The following is an 11,264-nucleotide window of genomic DNA, read 5'->3' as shown; positions in this document are numbered from 1 at the left end:
TGAAATTGCATAAAAATCTTCCCTTAACGCGGGTTGTATTCTGTTAAATTTAGTATAGATTCCCAGGATAAAACCTCCTTCATAACAAAAAAAAATTCCCATCACCCTAAAAATTGAAAATTTTAACCTCTACACTGGGACATTTCAGGTCATTTTCAACGGCAAATGAAGGTTACCTGTTTCCCTTTAAAAAACTGCAAGAAAAACCCCCCCCCTTTAAGGGGTTTCCCTTTTTTTCAACTCTGAAAATAAATTTCAAAAGGTTGATTATATAACTGTTTTTTTTTTGTCACCAGTTTTTTTTTTTAAGTTGTAAAAGTTGATTTAACTTTAATCATTTTTAAATTTTTAAACTTAAAATTACCATTATTTTTGAAACAAATATGGGTTAAACATCATTGATACATAAAAACTTTTAATCACATTTTTTTTAAAAATTGAAAACTGTTTTTTAAAAAAACTTTTTTTTTAAACATTATCAATAAAAATAACATTTTTAGCTGGGAAAAAAAACCCCAAAATTTTTCATTATTTTTTGAAAACCCCCAGTTCTGAGAAAACTAATTTACCCGTATTTATACGACCCCCTTTTAAAAAGTTAAAAAGGGTTTAAAAATTCTAAATTTTTTAAACCCTTGGGCATGGAAAATTTCCAGGCTTCACACTAAATTTCTTGAAATTTTGTCCAAGAAACATTTATTTTAAAAATTTTACATTTTATAAATTTTCCCCCGTTTTTTAAAGGTTTTTTAACATCCCAAAACCCCAAATGTATGCCTCTGTAATGTCCAGGGGGGATTGCAGACAAAACCAAGACAGTCAGACAGAGGGGGACTTCCCAGCCAGACAAGACAGACAGACAGGGGGGGGAAAACTTGCAGACAGCCCAAGACAAAACAGACAGGGGGTTGGACTTGCAGCCAGACAAGACAACGACAGAGGGGGGATTGCAGACAGACAGACGAGGGGGCCAGGCGACAGAAAAGACAGCAGAAGGGGGGTGGCTTGCAGACAGGCCCAAGACCCCCCGCGAGGGGGGAAACTTGGGAAAAAGACGACAGACAGAGGGGGACTTCCCGACAGCCCCGAAAACCGCGGGGGGGGACAGACAGACAGACAGACAGACAGGGGGTTTGGACTGACCAGGGGGTGGGATGCCCCCCCCGGGCCCGAGGGGGGCCCGGAACAGACAGCGGACAGGGGTGGACCGTAAAAGGAAAGAAGGGGGAGGGGGGGTTTTTAAAAATGAGGTATGTGAGTTAGAAAAACAGAAAATTTAAAAAAAATTTCTCGAAAAGAATATAAACCCCAAATTGGAACATTGATAAAACTTAAAATTTTTGGGCATCAAAAACGGGCCCTAATGGGTTGACAACCGGGTCTTGGGGAAAAGGGGGACGATGGGAGGTGTCATAAGGGGCCCAAAAAGTGAGAAACCCGGGTCAAAACGTCATTGAACAAAACAATGGGAACTTTATAAAAAATTACTTACTTACCTCACAAAAATTTGGTTAATTAAACCCTTTTTTAAAAACGGCCCAATGAGGAATAAGAAATTGGCAAAGTTGTCCCAAGGGGAAAAAATTTTGGGGTTATACCCAAGTTTTTTAAAAACCCATCAACACCCACTTCTAAAAGTTTTTAAAACCACAATTGAAAAAAGGTTTGTTTTCATTTCCCCAAAATGTTTTGACATTTAAAATATTTTAAAATTTTTTCCAACCCAATTTCAGATTTTTCAATTTCCCAAAGGGGCCCAATTTGCCACGCTCCCTGACTTGTGTGAAAAAAAACAAAGCCGATAAAAACCCTGTAGCTGTGTAAAAAAGGGGGCCCAAGTTTCCCAAATAACTGCTCCCTCCTAGTAGTTGCTTAAACGAGTGTTTTCCCTTTTTTCCCTCCCTTATCTACGCAGTTTTTTTCTGAGTCCAGGGAGGGGGGAAAACTTTGGGTTTGGGTTTAATTTTCATGAAAACCCTCTCGGGAACTAAAGAAAACTTCTTTTTTTCGGGGGTCCCAAAAGGTTTGGGCAGTAGATTGCACCCGGAAACATGGCAAACCTGGGGCCACATTGGAGGTCATGTGGGGTATTTTCCCCCTTACTCCCAGACCCCGTTAAAACATCCAAGGGAAAATTTGGCATCATGCAGAGGGCCTTGTGCCCCAATCAACAGCCCAATTGTCCCGTCATTAGACGTAAAGGGTTTCACCCATGAGCCTGAAAACAAAAGACAAAAACACCCATCTTAATGACTGACTTAAAAATCACTGCTAGGCAATGAGAAAGGCTACAAATGCCCTTTGCCTTTTTGAGTGAGTTTTTGCCCTTTGCCTTTCTAAATGTTCTTTGTTAAGCCAAATAATAAAAAAAACCCAAACAGTAATTTTGGCCACTAGGGGGAGCAAAACGAGAAAAAATGTAGAATGTTCTCTATTTCTCAAAAATGTAGAAAATTCTGATTTTAAGAAAAGAAAAGAATTCAATTTTTAAATAAAATTCCCTTTAAAAAGAAAAAAAGTTTTAAAATTTGACTATGCATCTTTACAGCTACATGCAATGGACAAAACCCCCGGGACACACCTTTTTAAAATAGCATATAACATGTGGCCCAAAAAAAATAAATTAGGATGTACCCTACTCCCTTTATATTCAGCAAAACCCTTTTCTCTGATATACTATACTTTTATAGTTATCTATACTAAGTTTTTTAAAAAGTACCCTAAAGGATAATTTAAAACTTTCCATTTTTAAAAAAACCAAAAAAATCGGGAAATATTTTTTTAAAAATTTTGGGTTTTAATTTTACTGCTTTTTTGGGTTTTTCATTAATTTTCAATTTAAATTTAAAAGGGAAATTTCTTTAAATTTTTTCAATTTTTTATTTTATTTGAAAAAAATTCCCCCTTACGACTTTGAAAAAAAAAAAATTTTTAAAACAAAACAAGTAAAAATTAAAAAAAATGGAAAATAGGGTGTCTTACATCACCCATCCTGATTATGTCAGGGGAAATCTTTGAAAGGGGTGCATGGAAAAACCCAAGTGGACAGTGTTCTTTGTTTTGGTTCGTTTTCCAACAAGAAAAAGAAAAGAGTTTGTAAATAAAAAACCCAACCCCAAAATAAAATTTTTGTACATTAACAAAAAATTGTTTCTGTGCAGAAATACCCCCTTTTTGGAAGCCCAACTGGGAACCTGCTCGGGCCGCACCCCCCTGTGATGCAGCAGCTTCCCCGTACATTGTAGAACATTGGACCAAGGCACCCAGCCCACCCAGGAATACTCCAGCAGGTCTTTGGTGCCGTTTTCTATGAACCCCGCACTGCTGAAACCAATAATATTACAGCAGAGAAAAGGGGCCAATAAAAGGTAAAAAAAGGGAAAATAAAAATAGAGCCTAAGGGACACAAGGGAAAACCCAAATATGATTGAAAATATAGTGAAATTTTTGGGACAAAACCTAAAACAAAAAAATATGGGAATTTCAATGCTGTACTCATTTGGGAAAAGAATTACCTGTTTCACAAAAAATGGGCCCTTTGCCCTTTGCTGCGAATGAGGGGCCTGTCACCAATGATCTTTTTTTCTTCGCTGGGAAAAATGTTGCAGTCAAAAATTTATCGACCCGGTCCCAAAATTGGCTCCCCTTTTCGCACTTCCAAAAAAGCATGGTCCCACAAACCTTCTCAGTTTTTAAACAGTATTTTGCCATCGGTGGTTTGGGGTAATTTAGGGGAAATTCTCCCTTTTTTTTTTTTTGGGAAGGCCCTTGGTGTTTCCCTGTTTTTTTTTTTAAATTTTAAACCAAAAAACCGGGGGGCACCGGGCCCACATCCTTTTGAGGGTTTAATTCCCCCATTTGAATACCCGGGCTGAATCCCCCAGTTTTTAACCACCCTTTTAAACCTAAACCCGGTTTTCCCTGAGAAAAGGGGATGCTTTGCAACAAGAGTTTGGCTCCGTTTTTCAAAATTTGTCTTTATTGGATAGCAAGTGATTTTTTGGTTATGCTATCACCCATTTGGGTCCAGTTTTTTCACTCTTCACACCTTTGGATAAAGGGCCCAGCCCCACCCTTGGCATAGGCATCTTTGCTCCCCTCAGCTGAAACTAAAACGTAGGGGAGAAATCTAAAATTTAAAAAAGGGTTTGGGGGCCATTCTGAAAGAATACCACTACGGGGGGGGTGGGGGTTTTGCATATTCGGGGAAAACCCGGCTTTCTTAAAATGTCGAGTCAAAAAGGGTTAGAAAATTTAAAACAAACTTTCGTGGGGCTCGTTCAGTTGGGGTTCCCTTGTGTCTGTAAAATTGGGCAGAGCTTTTCCCCAAAAAGCCCGGATCTTAAAAACGTAAAGGGAAAAACCCCCCACGGGGGGCCCGGGGGTTGCCCAGAACTACCATAGCCATAACTGAGGGGGAACCCCCTGTGGGTGACAGCCCTTATTTCCGGGGTTTGAGACGAGGACTCTGAAAAGCACATTGATGAGATCCCAAGAATTTAAAAACACGTGAACAAACAAAAAAAACGCTTAAATTAAACAGTTAAATAACAAAAATCAAAAAGAAGCTTAAATTTGGATTTTAAAACAGAAGGATTACAACAGATAGGGAGGGGGGAAATTCAAGTCGGGTTACCCAATTTTTACACTAAAACTTTATATAGAAAATAGTGTCTTTAAACCTTTAAAGTGCAGTTTATCCCCCGTTATGTGGTCCAAAGAAAAAGAGTTTTTAAAAATTTAAAGAAAAACCCCCCCCCAAAATCAAAAAATTATTTAAATGAAACATGAATGTCCTTGGATGACGAGCAGTTTTTTTCAACGGGGGTTATCGGCAAGGGGGAATGAAGTATTCAGAGGGGCCCGGATCAAGGGACCACAATTTTTTCCCCGGATTCTTTTTGGAAAGCGGGGGAAACCACCCTGAAATGCTTTTGGAAGGGCCCGCTGTGATGTTCAGTAATAAATTGAATGAAACCCATCCCTCCCACGATCCCAAAAAATTCCCCAAATTTTCATCCACAATTTTGGTCCAAGGGAAGAAACCCCCCTTTAAATTTTTTGTCCCATTCAAGTAAGCCAAAGGGGGGTGAGTGAAACAGAGTCAGACCTACAAACTTAAACCCTCCCGCCTTCTGAAATTTCAGAAACTAGGGGGAAGCCCCCGGGCACAACTGATTTCTCGATCCAGTCCCCATGCTTTGGGTTTAAAAAGTTGGATCTCCAAGTAAAATTTAACCCCCCCGTTGTGTCTTGTGGCCCCGTGGGGGGCCCCCAATTTTTTTGAAATTTCGTAAATTTTTAACCAAATTTTTTTTAAAAAAAATGTTTTTTTCTCAAATCGAAATTTTCCAGAACTCAAAAAATGGTCCCAAAATTTTTGAATCAGGGAAAAGGATAATGTTAAAATAATGATGTTTTGGGCGTAATTTAGTACCGGAAAAAATTTTAAGAGCAAAAAATTGTGGTCGAAATTTTGGCTTGTAGGTTTGACAGGGTTTTATTTTGAAAAAGGGGCTTGATAAAAAACCCCCCAAAATGTCTTTCGTTCAAGGGGTTCCCCCGACCCAAATCCCTTTCACCTCTGGAACCTGATGGGGCCCAATTTAAAAAGTGGGAAAAAATCTCAGGTGCCAGTTCTTTGTGTCCTTTTTCCCCCCAATTGTTTTTTTTTTTGAAAAATTTGTTGGGAAAGGGGAGGGCCCGTTAGTTTTGTCAGAAAATGAAAAGGAATGTTTCTAAATTTCATTAAGATCATTCAAAGTGAAAAACTTTTTTTGCAATAAGCAGAAAGACATATGCATTTTCCAAAGGTAAAAAACAAACCCTCCCCAAAAAAATCGGCAGAAAATCCCGGGGAAAAACCTTTTAAAAGGAAAGAAAGTGGGCAAGTATTTTTAAAGGGGCAGTCCTCTTCAACCCTGAACACCCCGGGGATTAGTTTGGGAAAGCCAAAAAAAAGGCTTCATCAAACAGGTTTTGGTTTTCCCAAAATAAATGCCCCCCTTTCTGACATCCTGATGCTGAATATTTTTAAGGTTAAACCAAACAAATCCCGCAAAAAATTTTCCCCGTTTAAAAACTTTTTGGTTTTCCGCAAGGGAGTGTGCACCTAAATTTTCGGGAGAAAAACAAAACAGTATTTGGGCACAAAAACCCAAATCTTTTCACAAATTTCCCCCCGGGCTTTAAATGTGAAGGCCCCTTTTAAACCCAGGGTCCCAAAATTTTGTAACTTTTTGTTTTTTTTTTGGGACAGTTTTGCACCCCCTGCCAAAAATAAAATTGTGATAATGGGATCTAAGTCTTATGGGTAAGTTTTGAAAACCCAAAAAAACCCCACAACCCTTTTGTTTCTTTTTGAAGTTCCCCAAAGGATTACAGATTTCCCAAAAAAATCAAGTATAAGCCAAAAGGGTAGCCTAATTTTCAGCCAAAAAAATTTTTTTTTCTTTAAAGATTTACCACTTGAAATGACCGTAATGCCCTTTCCCCCTTGGACTTTGTAATTTCTCAGAAACTCCTTCTTTCCCAAAAACTTTTTAACAAATTTAAAAAAGGAACATAAAAAAAATGAATGATTTTTTTCCCTTTTGGATTTAAACCATATTTAAGGTTTTAAACCTGGGAAAAACTATCCCGTAAAATGCCCGCCTTTTTTCTTAGTGCCCAAAAAGGCCCCCGTCTTGAAAGAAATTTGAGGGGTTTTTAAAGATTGTATTTCATCGGAAAAATTTTATGTTTCAACAAGGGGATCAGCTGACAGTTTTTTTCCAAAAACTTTCTCTATAATTGGGTTTTTAAAATTTTTATAGCCCAAAATCTCCCAAAGTAAAAACTCATCCTTTTTTGTATGCCGAATTTTAAACATGAGAATTGTTTCAAAGGGTAAATAAAGATGCCCCCCAAATGACGTTTAATTTTCCTTTTCCCTTTCAAGAGGGGGTTAAAACCCCCCGGGACCCGAAACTATGAAGTTGATGCCTCAGTCCCCGCCCCGAATCCCCTTTTTAGCATGCATTTGTGGTTAAAGGGTACAAAAAAATTTTGGGCTTAAACTGTTTAAGGGGACAACCCAAGATTTGCGCCCTTTTATTGGGAAATAAAAAGGGTTTCCCCCTTTAAAAAGGGCTTTAAAGAGCAAACCGCAAACGGACATTTTAAAATGTTTCCCCGGTTTCCCCAAAAGAGTTTTGAGGGCACAATATTTGATAATGTTTTAAAGGCCTGAGAATGTACACAAATCCCCCCATAAATTGGCACATTTTAAGACCTTTTTAATGTTCTTTAAGGGTTTTTAAATTCAAAAGTTTGGGTTTTTAAAAGGTTCAAACAGTCTTTATAAAAGCGACAAGGGCCCGCAAACCCCCGGTGATGTCCCCTGTGCTCTTTTAAGCTGTTTTTTTTTTCTTGGAGGAGGAAAAAGGGGCCAAAAATTAAAATTTCCACATGAATGGACGTGCTTTGAATTCTTTTTGAACAGAAAAATTAAAAATGAAATTAAAAATAACATTTAAATTTTGACAAATTGTGGTTAAGAAAGTTATCTATTAACACAAAAAAAACAACAACCAAAAATTTTAAACCAAAATTCTATTTTTTTTTCAATTACAATTTGTTTATTGATTACGTTTAGCTAACATTTCAGAAAATTCAACAAACCCGGGAAGAAATTTCAACCCCTTTTTGGGGTTTAAAAATTTTAGTTTGGGTTTTTTTATAAGTGTGTTGTGTTTAATTTTTTAAGATGTAAAATTTTGATGTTGAAAATTACCTTTTTAAATGAATAAAAACCCCAAAACCCCCCCTCAAATAAAATTTTTTCAATTCCTCAGTGTGCCAAAATGAGTTAAGAGGCTCTAAAACCTCCAACCGTTGATAAAGATTAGTTAAGCATTTTAAAATCCCTTTCCCTTCCCTTTTCCCACCTCTTGCTAACCCTTAAAATAAAAATTTTTTTAAAAAAAACTGTTCAAAACCCAAAGGTTTTAAAATGGTAAAAAGTTGGCCCTTTACGAACCTTCCCCTGTTATCAGAATTTGTAACCCCCCGTTTAATTTTAAAGTTCTCAGACATTAACGTTAGTTTTAAAAATAATATTTTTTTAACTTAAAGCGTTCCCTTTTTTTAGTTAAATTTACAAATTGCAAGCTGTCATTGGGGAATGGGTTCGAGGGGATTGGGAAATTGGTGGTAAAAACACCAAGGAAAAAGATGGGACGTTTATTTTCCCCAAAAAAGGCCCAAAGGCAATAAAAAGAAAACCGCTTTAAAAAAGCAAACCCTTCCCCTCTATAAATAGAAAACCCTTTTAAACACGTAAACAAATGTACTTGCCCTTTTTGCAAGCCAAAAATATAAAAAAGCAATAAAAAAAATTACGAAACACCCCGGGGCACCCGGGTTTTCCCGGAAGTGTGACGTGAATTTTTAAAAGCGTTTGCGCGGCACGCCCCCAAAACAAACCAGACCGGGGGAGCCCAAAATTTTCCCCTGTGTTAACATGTAACCCAAACAAAAAAAACGGACATGGAATTTTAAAAACGACATATTTTTTGAGTGGTTATTGCAAAAGAAAGGTGGGCGTTAAAGGGGAAAAGGGTATTTTAAAAAAATTTTTTAATGCTTTACTTGCAAGATTATAAAAAAACTGCCGTTTGGGGTATTAAAAGCCCGGTTTTATTTAAAAGATTTTAAAACAGTAAAAAAAAATAACGGGGAAAACAAAAAAAAAACACAGGCCACTTTCCTCCGTCTTTAATAAAGTCCCCGGTAAACGATTTCCTTTCCCGGGCGGTTTCCCTTGTTTTGTTAAAACATAAACCGGGGAAAGGGGCCCCCAGGCCCCAGCGAATTTTCCTTATTAATTTAAGGGATAAAATCCAAGTTAAAAAAAAACTTACTAAATGAAAATTTGGGTAAAAGTCAATATAAAAAACAAAGATTTAGCAAAACAAAGAGACGAAGTGACAGGCCCGCCCACCCGGCCCCAACCCTTTTGGGGGGTAACCCCGCAAAAATGTAAACCCTGTCGGGGGTGATAAAACCCAATGTTTTTGGGCACATTTTCCAGGCTATTAAAAAACACAACCCACAATTTAACGTTATTAGTTTCTACACCTAGGGTTTAAAGTTAAAAGACTTTTAATTTGAGAAAAATTTAAAACCCCCGCGTTCCTCACCTTTTTGGGAAAAAAAAATTTCCCTTGACCGTTCACCCCGTCACTTCGGGCCCCGCGTTCCCTTTTTACCCGCCCCGGTTCTAGGCCGTTTGGGCGGCAAAACTCTTTCCCGGGGTGTCGAAGTAGTCCTTTATCATTTTCTACCAAAATGTCTGTATTTCGATATTATATTTTGCTTACTGCGGTTTTTTAAATTTTTGTTATGTTAACCCTTTGGGCCTGAATTTAAAGAAACAATTAAAAATCAAAATTCCCCAAAAATTTTAAATTTTTTTAGCCCCCCATTGGGCCCCCTCCCCCCTTTTCCCCCCCCGCCCCCCCCGCCCCCCCACCCGATAACTTTGGGAAAACCCCAAATTCAAACAAACATCCCGATTGATAAAAATTTTTAAAAAGTCCAAAACAATTTTTAACCCGTAAATTCTACTTTTTAAAAAATCCCCAGTGAAATTTTAAAAAACCAAAACTTGTTAGAGCTTTTGTGTTAAAGAAGGGAATTTAAATGGCCCTTTAATAAACAGGCTTAATGGATTATTTCAGTGTAATACTGCCCACCCAAACCTTGTTCCTTTTATGTTAACTCCCGTCCCTTTGGGTTTGCAGTAGGGGCCAGCATCTTTTGGCAAATTTGGATGGCGGTTTTTTGTATCCCGAGGAAATGCCGAAAAAGCCCCCAAAAAAAATGCCCCCCAAAAAGTACACCCAATTTTCAAATGTTGTCCAGGAGTCTGGGTTTGTTGGGCCCTCACCCCTTTTAGAATTGGGGGCATCAAATCTGGGGTGTCCTTGGACCATTTCCCCAAAAATTTGGGGGATGGTAGGTTTCCTGCTCCTATGCCACCACCCCCCTCCTCCTCCCCCTCCCCCTCCTCCTCCTCCTCCCCCTCCTCCTCCTCCCCCTCCCCCTCCTCCTCCTCCATTAAAACTACCCCTGTAACTCCCCTGTCACAATTTCTGTCACCCATTCCTATTTCTGTCATGTCAACGTCAGTCATAGTAATTTCTTGAAGTCGCTTTTGGACGTCTATGTGGGTCCTCCTTCGAATTGTGTGCGAGCAGACAGGCAGAGTCTTTCTATTCATTTTTGTTCTAAAAAAAAAAAATTGCCTGCAATCAGGTGGAAGCACTGTTTGTAACATTATAGATACACACATGGTTTTGGGGGTGGTATTATTGATGGGCTTTGGCATCCAACAGGTCTAGACAGGGGCGTAACCACCATAGACATTGAGGGGGACAAGTCCCTCCCAATGTTGGGAAATTACCAATCTGTCCCCTCCAATATTTTGTCTAATATGTGACATATGACAAATAAGTTCTATATCTATTTCATGGGGTTAGGATTTGTCTTACAGGTCACCCTAAAATGCACTAGAATGCAGGAAATGGCATCTAAGAAATCAAAAATATTCTGGGGGAGGACCCCAAGACCCCCCGCTGGCCTATGCTGTTCACAATGGTCTATACTTCTATTTTGGACCCCCCCCCCCAATATCTATACTATGGTTTCGCCCTTGGGACTAGATAATATGACCCCTTACTTTAGAGAAAATCATTTCATACCGACAACACAGCCGACTGCAAGGAGTTGTGGTGTGAACGTGTTTAATTCATTTTAATATCTTCAGTGACCATAATTTGTGGCTATAACTTTAATATCTCCCGAACGGACCTGAAAAGGAGCTCATGTCTATTTGACCAATGGACAGCGCTAGCTAGTGGCTGGCTACCACGTAGATTAGCTGATACCAATATGCTAACTCCCATATCTTGTGTTGCTTGTCAAAGTAGCAACACGGACGTGTTCTGTTCTCAGACCTAACGATCAGTGTGATTGTTCACGGATTTTATGTTATAAGATATCAGGATACAGGATATGAAGTATGATAACATAGAATGTATTACTAACTGATATGTGTAATAGCATTTCATCACTCAAAGTGGTTCGCGGGTTTAGCTAGCTCATGGCTAGCTAGCATTCTTGCTAAACACAGGCGGCTACAAGATAGACGGTGGTCACTTCTTGTATAGCACCGATGTATAACGGTATTATAACACTAGCTTTGAATTATTTGTGTAACA

Source organism: Eleginops maclovinus, chromosome 22 (assembly GCF_036324505.1).
Source record: "Eleginops maclovinus isolate JMC-PN-2008 ecotype Puerto Natales chromosome 22, JC_Emac_rtc_rv5, whole genome shotgun sequence".
Classification (NCBI taxonomy): domain Eukaryota; kingdom Metazoa; phylum Chordata; class Actinopteri; order Perciformes; family Eleginopidae; genus Eleginops; species Eleginops maclovinus.
This window is presented reverse-complemented; position numbering follows the sequence as displayed.